Raw genomic sequence first — 19,049 nt, 5'->3', positions numbered from 1 at the left:
GCTGTGCATCATGCTACATGGATGACTGAGCTGCGCTGTATATTATATGGAGGACTATGTGATGCATTATACTATATGGAGGACTATTGGCTGTGCATCATGCTACATGGATGACTGAGCTGTGCTGTGTATTATATGGAGGACTATGTGATGTATTATACTATATGGAGGACTATGGGCTGTGCATCATTCTACATGGATGACTGAGCTGTGCTGTATATTATATGGAGGACTATGGGCTGTGCATCATGCTACATGAATGACTGAGCTGTGCTGTATATTATATGGAGGACTATGTGATGTATTATACTATATGGAGGACTATGGGCTGTGCATCATGCTACATGGATGACTGAGCTGTGCTGTATATTATATGGAGGACTATGTGATGCATTATACTATATGGAGGACTATGGGCTGTGCATCATGCTACATGGATGACTGAGCTGTGCTGTATATTATATGGAGGACTATGTGATGTATTATACTATATGGAGGACTATGGGCTGTGCATCATGCTACATGGATGACTGAGCTGTACTGTATATTATATGGAGGACTATGGGCTGTGCATCATGCTACATGAATGACTGAGCTGTGCTGTATATTATATGGAGGACTATGTGATGCATTATACTATATGGAGGACTATGGGCTGTGCATCATGCTACATGGATGACTGAGCTGTGCTGTGTATTATATGGAGGACTATGTGATGTATTATACTATATGGAGGACTATGGGCTGTGCATCATGCTACATGGATGACTGAGCTGTACTGTATATTATATGGAGGACTATGGGCTGTGCATCATGCTACATGAATGACTGAGCTGTGCTGTATATTATATGGAGGACTATGTGATGCATTATACTATATGGAGGACTATGGGCTGTGCATCATGCTACATGGATGACTGAGCTGCGCTGTATATTATATGGAGGACTATGTGATGCATTATACTATATGGAGGACTATTGGCTGTGCATCATGCTACATGGATGACTGAGCTGTGCTGTGTATTATATGGAGGACTATGTGATGCATTATATTATATGGAGGACTATGGGCTGTGCATCATGCTACATGGATGACTGAGCTGTGCTGTATATTATATGGAGGACTATGTGATGCATTATATTATATGGAGGACTATGGGCTGTGCATCATGCTACATAGATGACTGAGCTGTGCTGTATATTATATGGAGGACTATGTGATGCATTATACTATATGGATGACTATGGGCTGTGCATCATGCTACATGGATGACTGAGCTGTGCTGTATATTATATGGAGGACTATGGGCTGTGCATCATGCTTCATGGATGACTGAGCTGTGCTGTATATTATATGGAGGACTATGGGCTGTGCATCATGCTTCATGGATGACTGAGCTGTGCTGTATATTATATGGAGGACTATGTGATGCATTATACTATATGGAGGACTATGGGCTGTGCATCATGCTACATGGATGACTGAGCTGTGCTGTATATTATATGGAGGACTATGTGATGCATTATACTACATGGAGGACTATGGGCTGTGCATCATGCTACATGGATGACTGAGCTGTGCTGTATATTATATGGAGGACTATGGGCTGTGCATCATGCTACATGGATGACTGAGCTGTGCTGTATATTATATGGAGGACTATGGTCTGTGCATCATGCTACATGGATGATTGAGCTGTGCTGTATATTATATGGAGGACTATGTGCTGTGCATCATGCTACATGGATGACTGAGCTGTGCTGTATATTATATGGAGGACTATGTGATGCATTATACTATATGGAGGACTATGGGCTGTGCATCATGCTACATGGATGACTGAGCTGTGCTTTATATTATATGGAGGACTATGTGATGCATTATACTATATGGAGGACTATCGGCTGTGCATCATGCTACATGGATGACTGAGCTGTGCTGTATATTATATGGAGGACTATGTGATGCATTATACTATATGGAGGACTATGGGCTGTGCATCATGCTACATGGATGACTGAGCTGTGCTGTATATTATATGGAGGACTATGGGCTGTGCATCATGCTACATGGATGACTGAGCTGTGCTGTATATTATATGGAGGACTATGTGATGCATTATACTATATGGAGGACTATGGGCTGTGCATCATGCTACATGGATGACTGAGCTGTGCTGTATATTATATGGAGGACTATGGGCTGTGCATCATGCTACATGGATGACTGAGCTGCGCTGTATATTATATGGAGGACTATGTGATGCATTATACTATATGGAGGACTATGGGCTGTACATCATGCAACATGGATGACTGAGCTGTGCTGTATATTATATGGAGGACTATGTGATGCATTATACTATATGGAGGACTATGGGCTGTACATCATGCTACATGGATGACTGAGCTGTGCTGTATATTATATGGAGGACTATGTGATGCATTATACTATATGGAGGACTGTGGGCTGTACATCATGCTACATGAATGACTGAGCTGTGCTGTATATTATATGGAGGACTATGGGATGCATTATACTATATGGAGGACTATGGACTGTGCATCATGCTACATGGATGACTGAGCTGTGCTGTATATTATATGGAGGACTATGTGATGCATTATACTATATGGAGGACTATGGGCTGTGCATCATGCTACATGGATGACTGAGCTGCGCTGTATATTATATGGAGGACTATGTGATGCATTATACTATATGGAGGACTATGGGCTGTACATCATGCTACATGGATGACTGAGCTGTGCTGTATATTATATGGAGGACTATGGGATGCATTATACTATATGGAGGACTATGGGCTGTACATCATGCTACATGGATGACTGAGCTGTGCTGTATATTATATGGAGGACTATGGGATGCATTATACTATATGGAGGACTATGGGCTGTGCATCATGCTACATGGATGACTGAGCTGTGCTGTACATTATATGGAGGACTATGCGATGCATTATACTATATGGAGGACTATGGGCTGTGCATCATGCTACATGGATGACTGAGCTGCGCTGTATATTATATGGAGGACTATGTGATGCATTATACTATATGGAGGACTATGGGCTGTACATCATGCTACATGGATGACTGAGCTGTGCTGTATATTATATGGAGGACTATGGGATGCATTATACTATATGGAGGACTATGGGCTGTACATCATGCTACATGGATGACTGAGCTGTGCTGTATATTATATGGAGGACTATGGGATGCATTATACTATATGGAGGACTATGGGCTGTGCATCATGCTACATGGATGACTGAGCTGTGCTGTATATTATATGGAGGGCTATGGGCTGTGCATCATGCTACATGGATGACTGAGCTGTGCTGTATATTATATGGAGGACTATGTGGTGCATTATACTATATGGAGGACTATGGGCTGTGCATCATGCTACATGGATGACTGAGCTGTGCTGTATATTATATGGAGGACTATGGGCTGTGCATCATGCTACATGGATGACTGAGCAGTGCTGTATATTATATGGAGGACTATGTGGTGCATTATACTATATGGAGGACTATGGGCTGTGCTTCATGCTACATGGATGACTGAGCTGCGCTGTATATTATATGGAGGACTATGGGCTGTGCATCATGCTACATGGATGACTGAGCTGCGCTGTATATTATATGGAGGACTATGGGCTGTGCATCATGCTACATGGATGACTGAGCAGTGCTGTATATTATATGGAGGACTATGTGGTGCATTATACTATATGGAGGACTATGGGCTGTGCTTCATGCTACATGGATGACTGAGCTGTGCTGTATATTATATGGAGGACTATGGGCTGTGCATCATGCTACATGGATGACTGAGCTGTGCTGTATATTATATGGAGGACTATGTCTTGCATTATACTATATGGAGGGCTATGGGCTGTACATCATGCTACATGGATGACTGAGCTGTGCTGTATATTATATGGAGGACTATGTGGTGCATTATACTATATGGAGGACTATGGGCTGTGCATCATGCTACATGGATGACTGAGCTGTGCTGTATATTATATGGAGGACTATGGGCTGTGCATCATGCTACATGGATGACTGAGCTGTGCTGTATATTATATGGAGGACTATGTGATGCATTATACTATATGGAAGGCTATGGGCTGTGCATCATGCTACATGGATGACTGAGCTGTACTGTATATTATATGGAGGACTATGTGATGCATTATATTATATGGAGGACTATGGGCTGTGCATCATGCTACATGGATGACTGAGCTGTACTGTATATTACATGGAGGACTATGTGATGCATTATATTATATGGAGGACTATGGGCTGTGCATCATGCTACATGGATGACTGAGCTGTGCTGTATATTATATGGAGGACTATGTGATGCATTATACTATATGGAGGGCTATGGGCTGTACATCATGCTACATGGATGACTGAGCTGTGCTGTATATTATATGGAGGACTATGTGGTGCATTATACTATATGGAGGACTATGGGCTGTGCATCATGCTACATGGATGACTGAGCTGTGCTGTATATTATATGGAGGACTATGGGCTGTGCATCATGCTACATGGATGACTGAGCAGTGCTGTATATTATATGGAGGACTATGTGGTGCATTATACTATATGGAGGACTATGGGCTGTGCTTCATGCTACATGGATGACTGAGCTGCGCTGTATATTATATGGAGGACTATGTGATGCATTATACTATATGGAGGACTATGGGCTGTACATCATGCTACATGGATGACTGAGCTGTGCTGTATATTATATGGAGGACTATGGGATGCATTATACTATATGGAGGACTATGGGCTGTACATCATGCTACATGGATGACTGAGCTGTGCTGTATATTATATGGAGGACTATGTGATGCATTATATTATATGGAGGACTATGGGCTGTGCATCATGCTACATGGATGACTGAGCTGTACTGTATATTACATGGAGGACTATGTGATGCATTATATTATATGGAGGACTATGGGCTGTGCATCATGCTACATGGATGACTGAGCTGTGCTGTATATTATATGGAGGACTATGTGATGCATTATACTATATGGAGGGCTATGGGCTGTACATCATGCTACATGGATGACTGAGCTGTGCTGTATATTATATGGAGGACTATGTGGTGCATTATACTATATGGAGGACTATGGGCTGTACATCATGCTACATGGATGACTGAGCTGTGCTGTATATTATATGGAGGACTATGTGATGCATTATACTATATGGAGGACTATGGGCTGGCATCATGCTACATGGATGACTGAGCTGTGCTGTATATTATATGGAGGACTATGGGATGCATTATACTATATGGAGGACTATGAGCTGTGCATCATGCTACATGGATGACTGAGCTGCGCTGTATATTATATGGAGGACTATGTGGGGCATTATACTATATGGAGGACTATGAGCTGTGCATCATGCTACATGGATGACTGAGCTGCGCTGTATATTATATGGAGGACTATGTGATGCATTATACTATGTGGAGGACTATGGGCTGTGCATCATGCTACATGGATGACTGAGCTGCGCTTTATATTATATGGAGGACTATGGGCTGTACATCATGCTGCATGGATGACTGAGCTGTGCTGTATATTATATGGAGGACTGTGTGATGCATTATACTATATGGAGGACTATGGGCTGTACATCATGCTACATGGATGACTGAGCTGTGCTGTATATTATATGGAGGACTATGGGCTGTGCATCATGCTACATGGATGACTGAGCTGTGCTGTATATTATATGGAGGACTATGTGATGCATTATACTATATGGAGGACTATGGGCTGTGCATCATGCTACATGAATGACTGAGCTGTGCTGTGTATTATATGGAGGACTATGTGATGCATTATACTATATGGAGGACTATGTGATGCATTATACTATATGGAGGACTATGTGATGCATTATACTATATGGAGGACTATGTGATGCATTATACTATATGGAGGACTATGTGATGCATTATACTATATGGAGGACTATGTGATGCATTATACTATATGGAGGACTATGTGATGCATTATACTATATGGAGGACTATGTGATGCATTATACTATATGGAGGACTATGGGCTGTGCATCATGCTACATGAATGACTGAGCTGTGCTGTATATTATATGGAGGACTATGGGCTGTACATCATGCTACATGGATGACTGAGCTGTGCTGTATATTATATGGAGGACTATGTGATGCATTATACTATATGGAGGACTATGGGCTGGCATCATGCTACATGGATGACTGAGCTGTGCTGTATATTATATGGAGGACTATGGGATGCATTATACTATATGGAGGACTATGAGCTGTGCATCATGCTACATGGATGACTGAGCTGCGCTGTATATTATATGGAGGACTATGTGGGGCATTATACTATATGGAGGACTATGAGCTGTGCATCATGCTACATGGATGACTGAGCTGCGCTGTATATTATATGGAGGACTATGTGATGCATTATACTATATGGAGGACTATGGGCTGTGCATTATACTACATGGATGACTGAGCTGTGCTGTATATTATATGGAGGACTATGTGGTGCATGATACTATATGGAGAACTATGGGCTGTGCATCATGCTACATGAATGACTGAGCTCTGCTGTGTGTATTATATGGAGGACTATGTGATGCATTATACTATATGGAGGACTGTGATGCATTATACTATATGGAGGACTATGGGCTGTGCATCATGCTACATGGATGACTGAGCTGTGCTGTATATTATATGGAGGACTATGGGCTGTGCATCATGGTACATGGATGACTGACCTGTGCTGTATATTATATGGAGGACTATGTGATGCATTATACTATATGGAGGGCTATGGGCTGTGCATCATGCTACATGGATGACTGAGCAGTGCTGTATATTATATGGAGGACTATGTGATGCATTATACTATATGGAGGACTATGGGCTGTGCATCATGCTACATGGATGACTGAGCAGTGCTGTATATTATATGGAGGACTATGTGATGCACTATACTATATGGAGGACTATGGGCTGTGCATCATGGTACATGGATGACTGAGCTGTGCTGTATATTATATGGAGGACTATGGGCTGTGCATCATGCTACATGGATGACTGAGCTGTGCTGTATATTATATGGAGGACTATGTGATGCATCATACTATATGGAGGACTATGGGCTGTGCATCATGGTACATGGATGACTGAGCTGTGCTGTATATTATATGGAGGACTATGGGCTGTGCATCATGCTACATGGATGACTGAGCTGTGCTGTATATTATATGGAGGACTATGTGATGCATTATACTATATGGAGGACTATGGGCTGTACATCATGCTACATGGATGACTGAGCTGTGCTGTATATTATATGGAGGACTATGTGGTGCATTATACTATATGGAGGACTATGGGCTGTACATCATGCTACATGGATGACTGAGCTGTGCTGTATATTATATAGAGGACTATGTGATGCATTATACTATATGGAGGACTATGGGCTGTGCATCATGCTACATGGATGACTGAGCTGTGCTGTATATTATATGGAGGACTATGTGATGCATTATACTATGTGGAGGACTATGGGCTGTGCATCATGCTACATGGATGACTGAGCTGCGCTGTATATTATATGGAGGACTATGGGCTGTACATCATGCTGCATGGATGACTGAGCTGTGCTGTATATTATATGGAGGACTGTGTGATGCATTATACTATATGGAGGACTATGGGCTGTACATCATGCTACATGGATGACTGAGCTGTGCTGTATATTATATGGAGGACTATGGGCTGTGCATCATGCTACATGGATGACTGAGCTGTGCTGTATATTATATGGAGGACTATGTGATGCATTATACTATATGGAGGACTATGGGCTGTGCATCATGCTACATGGATGACTGAGCTGCGCTGTATATTATATGGAGGACTATGGGCTGTACATCATGCTACATGGATGACTGAGCTGTGCTGTGTATTATATGGAGGACTATGTGATGCATTATACTATATGGAGGACTATGGGCTGTGCATCATGCTACATGGATGACTGAGCTGTGCTGTATATTATATGGAGGACTATGTGATGCATTATACTATATGGAGGACTATGGGCTGTGCATCATGCTACATGGATGACTGAGCTGTGCTCTATATTATATGGAGGACTATGGGATGCATTATACTATATGGAGGGCTATGGGCTGTGCATCATGCTACATGGATGACTGAGCTGTGCTGTATATTATATGGAGGACTATGGGCTGTACATCATGCTACATGGATGACAGAGCTGTGCTGTATAGTATATGGAGGACTATGTGATGCATTATACTATATGGAGGACTATGGGCTGTGCATCATGCTACATGGATGACTGAGCTGTGCTGTATATTATATTGAGGACTATGTGATTCATTATACTATATGGAGGACTATGGGCTGTGAATCATGCTACATGGATGACTGAGCTGTGCTGTATATTATATGGAGGACTATGGGCTGTGCATCATGCTACATAGATGACTGAGCTGTGCGGTATATTATATGGAGGACTATGTGAAGCTTTATACTATATGGAGGACTATGGGCTGGCATCATGCTACATGGATGACTGAGCTGTGCTGTATATTATATGGAGGACTATGTGGGGCATTATACTATATGGAGGACTATGGGCTGTGCATCATGCTACATGGATGACTGAGCTGCGCTGTATATTATATGGAGGACTATGTGGGGCATTATACTATATGGAGGACTATGGGCTGTGCATCATGCTACATGGATGACTGAGCTGCGCTGTATATTATATGGAGGACTATGTGATGCATTATACTATATGGAGGACTATGGGCTGTGCATTATACTACTTGGATGACTGAGCTGTGCTGTATATTATATGGAGGACTATGTGGTGCATGATACTATATGGAGAACTATGGGCTATGCATCATGCTACATGAATGACTGAGCTGTGCTGTGTATTATATGGAGGACTATGTGATGCATTATACTATATGGAGGACTATGTGATGCATTTTACTATATGGAGGACTATGTGATGCATTATATTATATGGAGAACTATGGGCTGTGCATCATGCTACATGAATGACTGAGCTGTGCTGTGTATTATATGGAGGACTATGTGATGCATTATACTATATGGAGGACTATGTGATGCATTATACTTTATGGAGGACTATGTGATGCATTATACTATATGGAGGACTATGGGCTGTGCATCATGCTACATGGATGACTGAGCTGTGCTGTATATTATATGGAGGACTATGTGATGCATTATACTATATGGAGGACTATGGGCTGTGCATCATGCTACATGGATGACTGAGCTGTGCTGTATATTATATGGAGGACTATGTGATGCATTATACTATATGGAGAACTATGGGCTGTGCATCATGCTACATGGATGACTGAGCTGTGCTGTATATTATATGGAGGACTATGTGATGCATTATACTATATGGAGAACTATGGGCTGTGCATCATGCTACATGAATGACTGAGCTGTGCTGTGTATTATATGGAGGACTATGTGATGCATTATACTATATGGAGGACTATGTGATGCATTATACTTTATGGAGGACTATGTGATGCATTATACTATATGGAGGACTATGGGCTGTGCATCATGCTACATGGATGACTGAGCTGTGCTGTGTATTATATGGAGGACTATGTGATGCATTATACTATATGGAGGACTATGTGATGCATTATACTATATGGAGGACTATGTGATGCATTATACTATATGGAGGACTATGTGATGCATTATACTATATGGAGGACTATGGGCTGTGCATCGTGGTACATGGATGACTGAGCTGTGCTGTATATTATATGGAGGACTATGTGATGCATTATACTATATGGAGGACTATGGGCTGTACATCATGCTACATGGATGACTGAGCTGTGCTGTATATTATATGGAGGACTATGTGATGCATTATACTATATGGAGGACTATGGGCTGTGCATCATTCTACATGGATGACTGAGCTGTGCTGTATATTATATGGAGGACTATGTGATGCATTATACTATATGGAGGGCTATGGGCTGTACATCATGCTACATGGATGACTGAGCAGTGCTGTATACTATATGGAGGACTATGGGCTGTACATCATGCTACATGGATGACTGAGCTGTGCTGTATATTATATGGAGGACTATGTGATGCCCTATACTATATGGAGGACTATGGGCTGTGCATCATGCTACATGGATGACTGAGCTGTGCTGTATATTATATGGAGGACTATGTGATGCACTATACTATATGGAGGACTATGGGCTGTGCATCATGCTACATGGATGACTGAGCTGTGCTGTATATTATATGGAGGACTATGTGATGCATTATACTATATGGAGGACTATAGGCTGTGCATCATGCTACTTGGATGACTGAGCTGTGCTGTATATTATATGGAGGACTATGTGATGCATTATACTATATGTAGGACTATGGGCTGTGCATCATGCTACATGGATGACTGAGCTGTGCTGTATATTATATGGAGGACTATGTGATGCATTATTTTATATGGAGGACTATGGGCTGTGCATCATGCTACATGGATGACTGAGCTGTGCTGTATATTATATGGAGGACTATGTGATGCATTATACTATATGGAGGGCTATGGGCTGTGCATCATGCTACATGGATGACTGAGCTGTGCTGTATATTATATGGAGGACTATGTGATGCATTATACTATATGGAGGACTATGGGCTGTACATCATGCTACATGGATGACTGAGCTGCGCTGTATATTGTATGGAGGACTATGTGATGCATTATACTATATGGAGGACTATGGGCTGTGCATCATGCTACATGGATGACTGAGCTGTGCTGTATATTATATGGAGGACTATGTGATGCATTATACTATATGGAGGACTATGGGCTGTGCATCATGCTACATGGATGACTGAGCTGTGCTGTATATTATATGGATGACTATGTGATGCATTATACTATATGGAGGACTATGGGCTGTGCATTATTCTACATGGATGACTGAGCTGTGCTGTATATTATATGGAGGACTATGTGATGCATTATACTATATGGAGGACTATGGGCTGTACATCATGCTACATGGATGACTGAGCTGTGCTGTATATTATATGGAGGACTATGTGATGCATTATACTATATGGAGGACTATGGGCTGTGCATCATGCTACATGGATGACTGAGCTGTGCTGTATATTATATGGAGGACTATGTGATGCATTATACTATATGGAGGACTGTGGGCTGTGCATCATGCTACATGGATGACTGAGCTGTGCTGTATATTATATGGAGGACTATGTGATGCATTATACTATATGGAGGACTATGAGCTGTGCATCATGCTACATGGATGACTGAGCTGTGCTGTATATTATATGGAGGACTATGTGATGCATTATACTATATGGAGGGCTATGGGCTGTGCATCATGCTACATGGATGACTGAGCTGTGCTGTATATTATATGGAGGACTATGTGATGCATTATACTATATGAAGGACTATGGGCTGTACATCATGCTACATGGATGACTGAGCTGCGCTGTATATTATATGGAGGACTATGTGATGCATTATACTATATGGAGGACTATGGGCTGTGCATCATGCTACATGGATGACTGAGCTGTGCTGTATATTATATGGAGGACTATGTGATGCATTATACTATGTGGAGGACTATGGGCTGTGCATCATGCTACATGGATGACTGAGCTGTGCTGTATATTATATGGAGGACTATGTGATGCATTATACTATATGGAGGACTATGGGCTGTGCATCATGCTACATGGATGACTGAGCTGTGCTGTATATTATATGGATGACTATGTGATGCATTATACTATATGGAGGACTATGGGCTGTGCATTATTCTACATGGATGACTGAGCTGTGCTGTATATTATATGGAGGACTATGTGATACATTATACTATATGGAGGACTATGGGCTGTGCATCATGCTACATGGATGACTGAGCTGTGCTGTATATTATATGGAGGACTATGTGATGCATTATACTATATGGAGGACTGTGGGCTGTGCATCATGCTACATGGATGACTGAGCTGTGCTGTATATTATATGGAGGACTATGTGATGCATTATACTATATGGAGGACTATGGGCTGTACATCATGCTACATGGATGACTGAGCTGCGCTGTATATTATATGGAGGACTATGTGATGCATTATACTATATGGAGGACTATGAGCTGTGCATCATGCTACATGGATGACTGAGCTGTGCTGTATATTATATGGAGGACTATGTGATGCATTATACTATATGGAGGGCTATGGGCTGTGCATCATGCTACATGGATGACTGAGCTGTGCTGTATATTATATGGAGGACTATGTGATGCATTATACTATATGAAGGACTATGGGCTGTACATCATGCTACATGGATGACTGAGCTGCGCTGTATATTATATGGAGGACTATGTGATGCATTATACTATATGGAGGACTATGGGCTGTGCATCATGCTACATGGATGACTGAGCTGTGCTGTATATTATATGGAGGACTATGTGATGCATTATACTATGTGGAGGACTATGGGCTGTGCATCATGCTACATGGATGACTGAGCTGTGCTGTATATTATATGGAGGACTATGTGATGCATTATACTATATGGAGGACTATGGGCTGTGCATCATGCTACATGGATGACTGAGCTGTGCTGTATATTATATGGATGACTATGTGATGCATTATACTATATGGAGGACTATGGGCTGTGCATTATTCTACATGGATGACTGAGCTGTGCTGTATATTATATGGAGGACTATGTGATACATTATACTATATGGAGGACTATGGGCTGTGCATCATGCTACATGGATGACTGAGCTGTGCTGTATATTATATGGAGGACTATGTGATGCATTATACTATATGGAGGACTGTGGGCTGTGCATCATGCTACATGGATGACTGAGCTGTGCTGTATATTATATGGAGGACTATGTGATGCATTATACTATATGGAGGACTATGGGCTGTACATCATGCTACATGGATGACTGAGCTGCGCTGTATATTATATGGAGGACTATGTGATGCATTATACTATATGGAGGACTATGGGCTGTGCATCATGCTACATGGATGACTGAGCTGTGCTGTATATTATATGGAGGACTATGTGATGCATTATACTATATGGAGGGCTATGGGCTGTGCATCATGCTACATGGATGACTGAGCTGTGCTGTATATTATATGGAGGACTATGTGATGCATTATACTATATGAAGGACTATGGGCTGTACATCATGCTACATGGATGACTGAGCTGCGCTGTATATTATATGGAGGACTATGTGATGCATTATACTATATGGAGGACTATGGGCTGTGCATCATGCTACATGGATGACTGAGCTGTGCTGTATATTATATGGAGGACTATGTGATGCATTATACTATGTGGAGGACTATGGGCTGTGCATCATGCTACATGGATGACTGAGCTGTGCTGTATATTATATGGATGACTATGTGATGCATTATACTATATGGAGGACTATGGGCTGTGCATTATTCTACATGGATGACTGAGCTGTGCTGTATATTATATGGAGGACTATGTGATGCATTATACTATATGGAGGACTATGGGCTGTACATCATGCTACATGGATGACTGAGCTGTGCTGTATATTATATGGAGGACTATGTGATGCATTATACTATATGGAGGACTATGGGCTGTGCATCATGCTACATGGATGACTGAGCTGTGCTGTATATTATATGGATGACTATGTGATGCATTATACTATATGGAGGACTATGGGCTGTGCATTATTCTACATGGATGACTGAGCTGTGCTGTATATTATATGGAGGACTATGTGATGCATTATACTATATGGAGGACTATGGGCTGTGCATCATGCTACATGGATGACTGAGCTGTGCTGTATATTATATGGATGACTATGTGATGCATTATACTATATGGAGGACTATGGGCTGTGCATTATTCTACATGGATGACTGAGCTGTGCTGTATATTATGTGGAGGACTATGTGATACATTATACTATATGGAGGACTATGGGCTGTGCATCATGCTACATGGATGACTGAGCTGTGCTGTATATTATATGGAGGACTATGTGATGCATTATACTATATGGAGGACTGTGGGCTGTGCATCATGCTACATGGATGACTGAGCTGTGCTGTATATTATATGGAGGACTATGTGATGCATTATACTATATGGAGGACTATGGGCTGTACATCATGCTACATGGATGACTGAGCTGCGCTGTATATTATATGGAGGACTATGTGATGCATTATACTATATGGAGGACTATGAGCTGTGCATCATGCTACATGGATGACTGAGCTGTGCTGTATATTATATGGAGGACTATGTGATGCATTATACTATATGGAGGGCTATGGGCTGTGCATCATGCTACATGGATGACTGAGCTGTGCTGTATATTATATGGAGGACTATGTGATGCATTATACTATATGAAGGACTATGGGCTGTACATCATGCTACATGGATGACTGAGCTGCGCTGTATATTATATGGAGGACTATGTGATGCATTATACTATATGGAGGACTATGGGCTGTGCATCATGCTACATGGATGACTGAGCTGTGCTGTATATTATATGGAGGACTATGTGATGCATTATACTATGTGGAGGACTATGGGCTGTGCATCATGCTACATGGATGACTGAGCTGTGCTGTATATTATATGGATGACTATGTGATGCATTATACTATATGGAGGACTATGGGCTGTGCATTATTCTACATGGATGACTGAGCTGTGCTGTATATTATATGGAGGACTATGTGATGCATTATACTATATGGAGGACTATGGGCTGTACATCATGCTACATGGATGACTGAGCTGTGCTGTATATTATATGGAGGACTATGTGATGCATTATACTATATGGAGGACTATGGGCTGTGCATCATGCTACATGGATGACTGAGCTGTGCTGTATATTATATGGAGGACTATGTGATGCATTATACTATATGGAGGACTATGGGCTGTGCATCATGTAACATGGATGACTGAGCTGTGCTGTATATTATATGGATGACTATGTGATGCATTATACTATATGGAGGACTATGGGCTGTGCATTATTCTACATGGATGACTGAGCTGTGCTGTATATTATATGGAGGACTATGTGATGCATTATACTATATGGAGGACTATGGGCTGTGCATCATGCTACATGGATGACTGAGCTGTGCTGTATATTATATGGATGACTATGTGATGCATTATACTATATGGAGGACTATGGGCTGTGCATTATTCTACATGGATGACTGAGCTGTGCTGTATATTATATGGAGGACTATGTGATACATTATACTATATGGAGGACTATGGGCTGTGCATCATGCTACATGGATGACTGAGCTGTGCTGTATATTATATGGAGGACTATGTGATGCTTTATATTATATGGAGGACTATGGGCTGTGCATTATACTATATGGAGGACTATGGGCTGTGCATCATGCTACATGGATGACTGAGCTGTGCTGTATATTATATGGAGGACTATGTGATGCACTATACTATATGGAGGACTATGGGCTGTGCATCATGGTACATGGATGACTGAGCAGTGCTGTATATTATATGGAGGACTATGGGCTGTGCATCATGCGACATGGATGACTGAGCTGTGCTGTATATTATATGGAGGACTATGTGATGCATTATACTATATGGAGGACTATGGACTGTGCATCATGCTACATGGATGACTGAGCTGTGCTGTATATTATATGGAGGACTATGGGCTGTGCATCATGCTACATGGATGACTGAACTGTGCTGTATATTATATGGAGGACTATGTGATGCATTATACTATATGGAGGACTATGGGCTGTGCATCATGCTACATGGATGACTGAGCTGTGCTGTATATTATATGGAGGACTATGTGATGCATTATACTATATGGAGGACTATGAGCTGTGCATCATGCTACATGGATGACTGAGCTGTGCTGTATATTATATGGAGGACTATGTGATGCATTATACTATATGGAGGACTGTGGGCTGTGCATCATGCTACATGGATGACTGAGCTGTGCTGTATATTATACGGAGGACTATGTGATGCATTATACTATATGGAGGACTATGGGCTGTGCATCATGCTACATGGATGACTGAGCTGCGCTGTATATTATATGGAGGACTATGGGCTGTGCATCATGCTACATGGATGACTGAGCTGCGCTGTATATTATATGGAGGACTATGGGCTGTACATCATGCTACATGGATGACTGAGCTGTGCTGTATATTATATGGAGGACTATGGGCTGTGCATCATGCTACATGGATGACTGAGCTGTGCTGTATATTATATGGAGGACTATGTGATGCTTTATATTATATGGAGGACTATGGGCTGTGCATCATGCTACATGGATGACTGAGCTGCGCTGTATATTATATGGAGGACTATGTGATGCTTTATATTATATGGAGGACTATGGGCTGTGCATCATGCTACATGGATGACTGAGCTGTGCTGTATATTATATGGAGGACTATGTGATGCATTATATTATATGGAGGACTATGGGCTGTGCATCATGCTACATGGATGACTGAGCTGTGCTGTATATTATATGGAGGACTATGTGATGCATTATACTATATGGAGGACTATGGGCTGTACATCATGCTACATGGATGACTGAGCTGTGCTGTATATTATATGGAGGACTATGGGCTGTGCATCATGCTACATGGATGACTGAGCTGTGCTGTATATTATATGGAGGACTATGGGCTGTGCATCATGCTACATGGATGACTGAGCTGTGCTGTATATTATACGGAGGACTATGTGATGCATTATACTATATGGAGGACTATGGGCTGTGCATCATGCTACATGGATGACTGAGCTGTGCTGTATATTATATGGAGGACTATGTGATGCATTATACTATATGGAGGACTATGGGCTGTACATCATGCTACATGGATGACTGAGCTGTGCTGTATATTATATGGAGGACTATGGGCTGTGCATCATGCTACATGGATGACTGAGCTGTGCTGTATATTATATGGAGGAGTATGTGATGCATTATACTATATGGAGGACTATGGGCTGTACATCATGCTACATGGATGACTGAGCTGTGCTGTATATTATATGGAGGACTATGGGCTGTGCATCATGCTACATGGATGACTGAGCTGTGCTGTATATTATATGGAGGACTATGGGCTGTGCATCATGCTACATGGATGACTGAGCTGTGCTGTATATTATATGGAGGACTATGTGATGCTTTATATTATATGGAGGACTATGGGCTGTACATCATGCTACATGGATGACTGAGCTGTGCTGTATATTATATGGAGGACTATGGGCTGTGCATCATGCTACATGGATGACTGAGCTGTGCTGTATATTTTATGGAGGACTATGTGATGCATTATACTATATGGAGGACTATGGGCTGTGCATCATGCTACATAGATGACTGAGCTGTGCTGTATATTACATGGAGGACTATGTGATGCATTATACTATATGGAGGACTATGGGCTGTGCATCATGCTACATGGATGACTGAGCTGTGCTGTATATTATATGGAGGACTATGTGATGCTTTATATTATATGGAGGACTATGGGCTGTGAATCATGCTACATGGATGACTGAGCTGTGCTGTATATTTTATGGAGGACTATGTGATGCATTATACTATATGGAGGACTATGGGCTGTGCATCATGCTACATGGATGACTGAGCTGTGCTGTATATTTTATGGAGGACTATGTGATGCATTATACTATATGGAGGACTATGGGCTGTGCATCATGCTACATAGATGACTGAGCTGTGCTGTATATTACATGGAGGACTATGTGATGCATTATACTATATGGAGGACTATGGGCTGTACATCATGCTACATAAATGACTGAGCTGTGCTGTATATTATATGGAGGACTATGGGATGCATTATACTATATGGAGGACTATGGACTGTGCATCATGCTACATGGATGACTGAGCTGTGCTGTATATTATATGGAGGACTATGTGATGCATTATACTATATGGAGGACTATGGACTGTGCATCATGCTACATGGATGACTGAGCTGTGCTGTATATTATATGGAGGACTATGTGATGCATTATACTATATGGAGGACTATGGACTGTGCATCATGCTACATGGATGACTGAGCTGTGCTGTATATTATATGGAGGACTATGTGATGCATTATACTATATGGAGGACTATGGGCTGTGCATCATGCTACATGGATGACTGAGCTGTGCTGAATATTATATGGAGGACTATGGGATGCATTATACTATATGGAGGACTATGGGCTGTACATCATGCTACATGGATGACTGAGCTGTGCTGTATATTATATGGAGGACTATGTGATGCATTATACTATATGGAGGACTATGGGCTGTACATCATGCTACATGAATGACTGAGCTGTGCTGTATATTATATGGAGGACTATGGGCTGTGCATCATGCTACATGGATGACTGAGCTGTGCTGTATATTATATGGAGGACTATGTGATGCATTATACTATATGGAGGACTATGGGCTGTGCATCATGCTACATGGATGACTGAGCTGTGCTGTATATTATATGGAGGACTATGGGATGCATTATACTATATGGAGGACTATGGGCTGTACATCATGCTACATGGATGACTGAGCTGTGCTGTATATTATATGGAGGACTATGGGATGCATTATACTATATGGAGGACTATGGGCTGTGCATCATGCTACATGGATGACTGAGCTGTGCTGTATATTATAT

The sequence above is a fragment of the Phyllobates terribilis genome, unplaced genomic scaffold (assembly GCF_046119375.1).
Source record: "Phyllobates terribilis strain yellow unplaced genomic scaffold, ASM4611937v1 Scaffold_7__3_contigs__length_470593459, whole genome shotgun sequence".
Lineage (NCBI taxonomy): Eukaryota > Metazoa > Chordata > Amphibia > Anura > Dendrobatidae > Phyllobates > Phyllobates terribilis.
Note: the sequence above shows the minus strand (reverse complement) of the source record.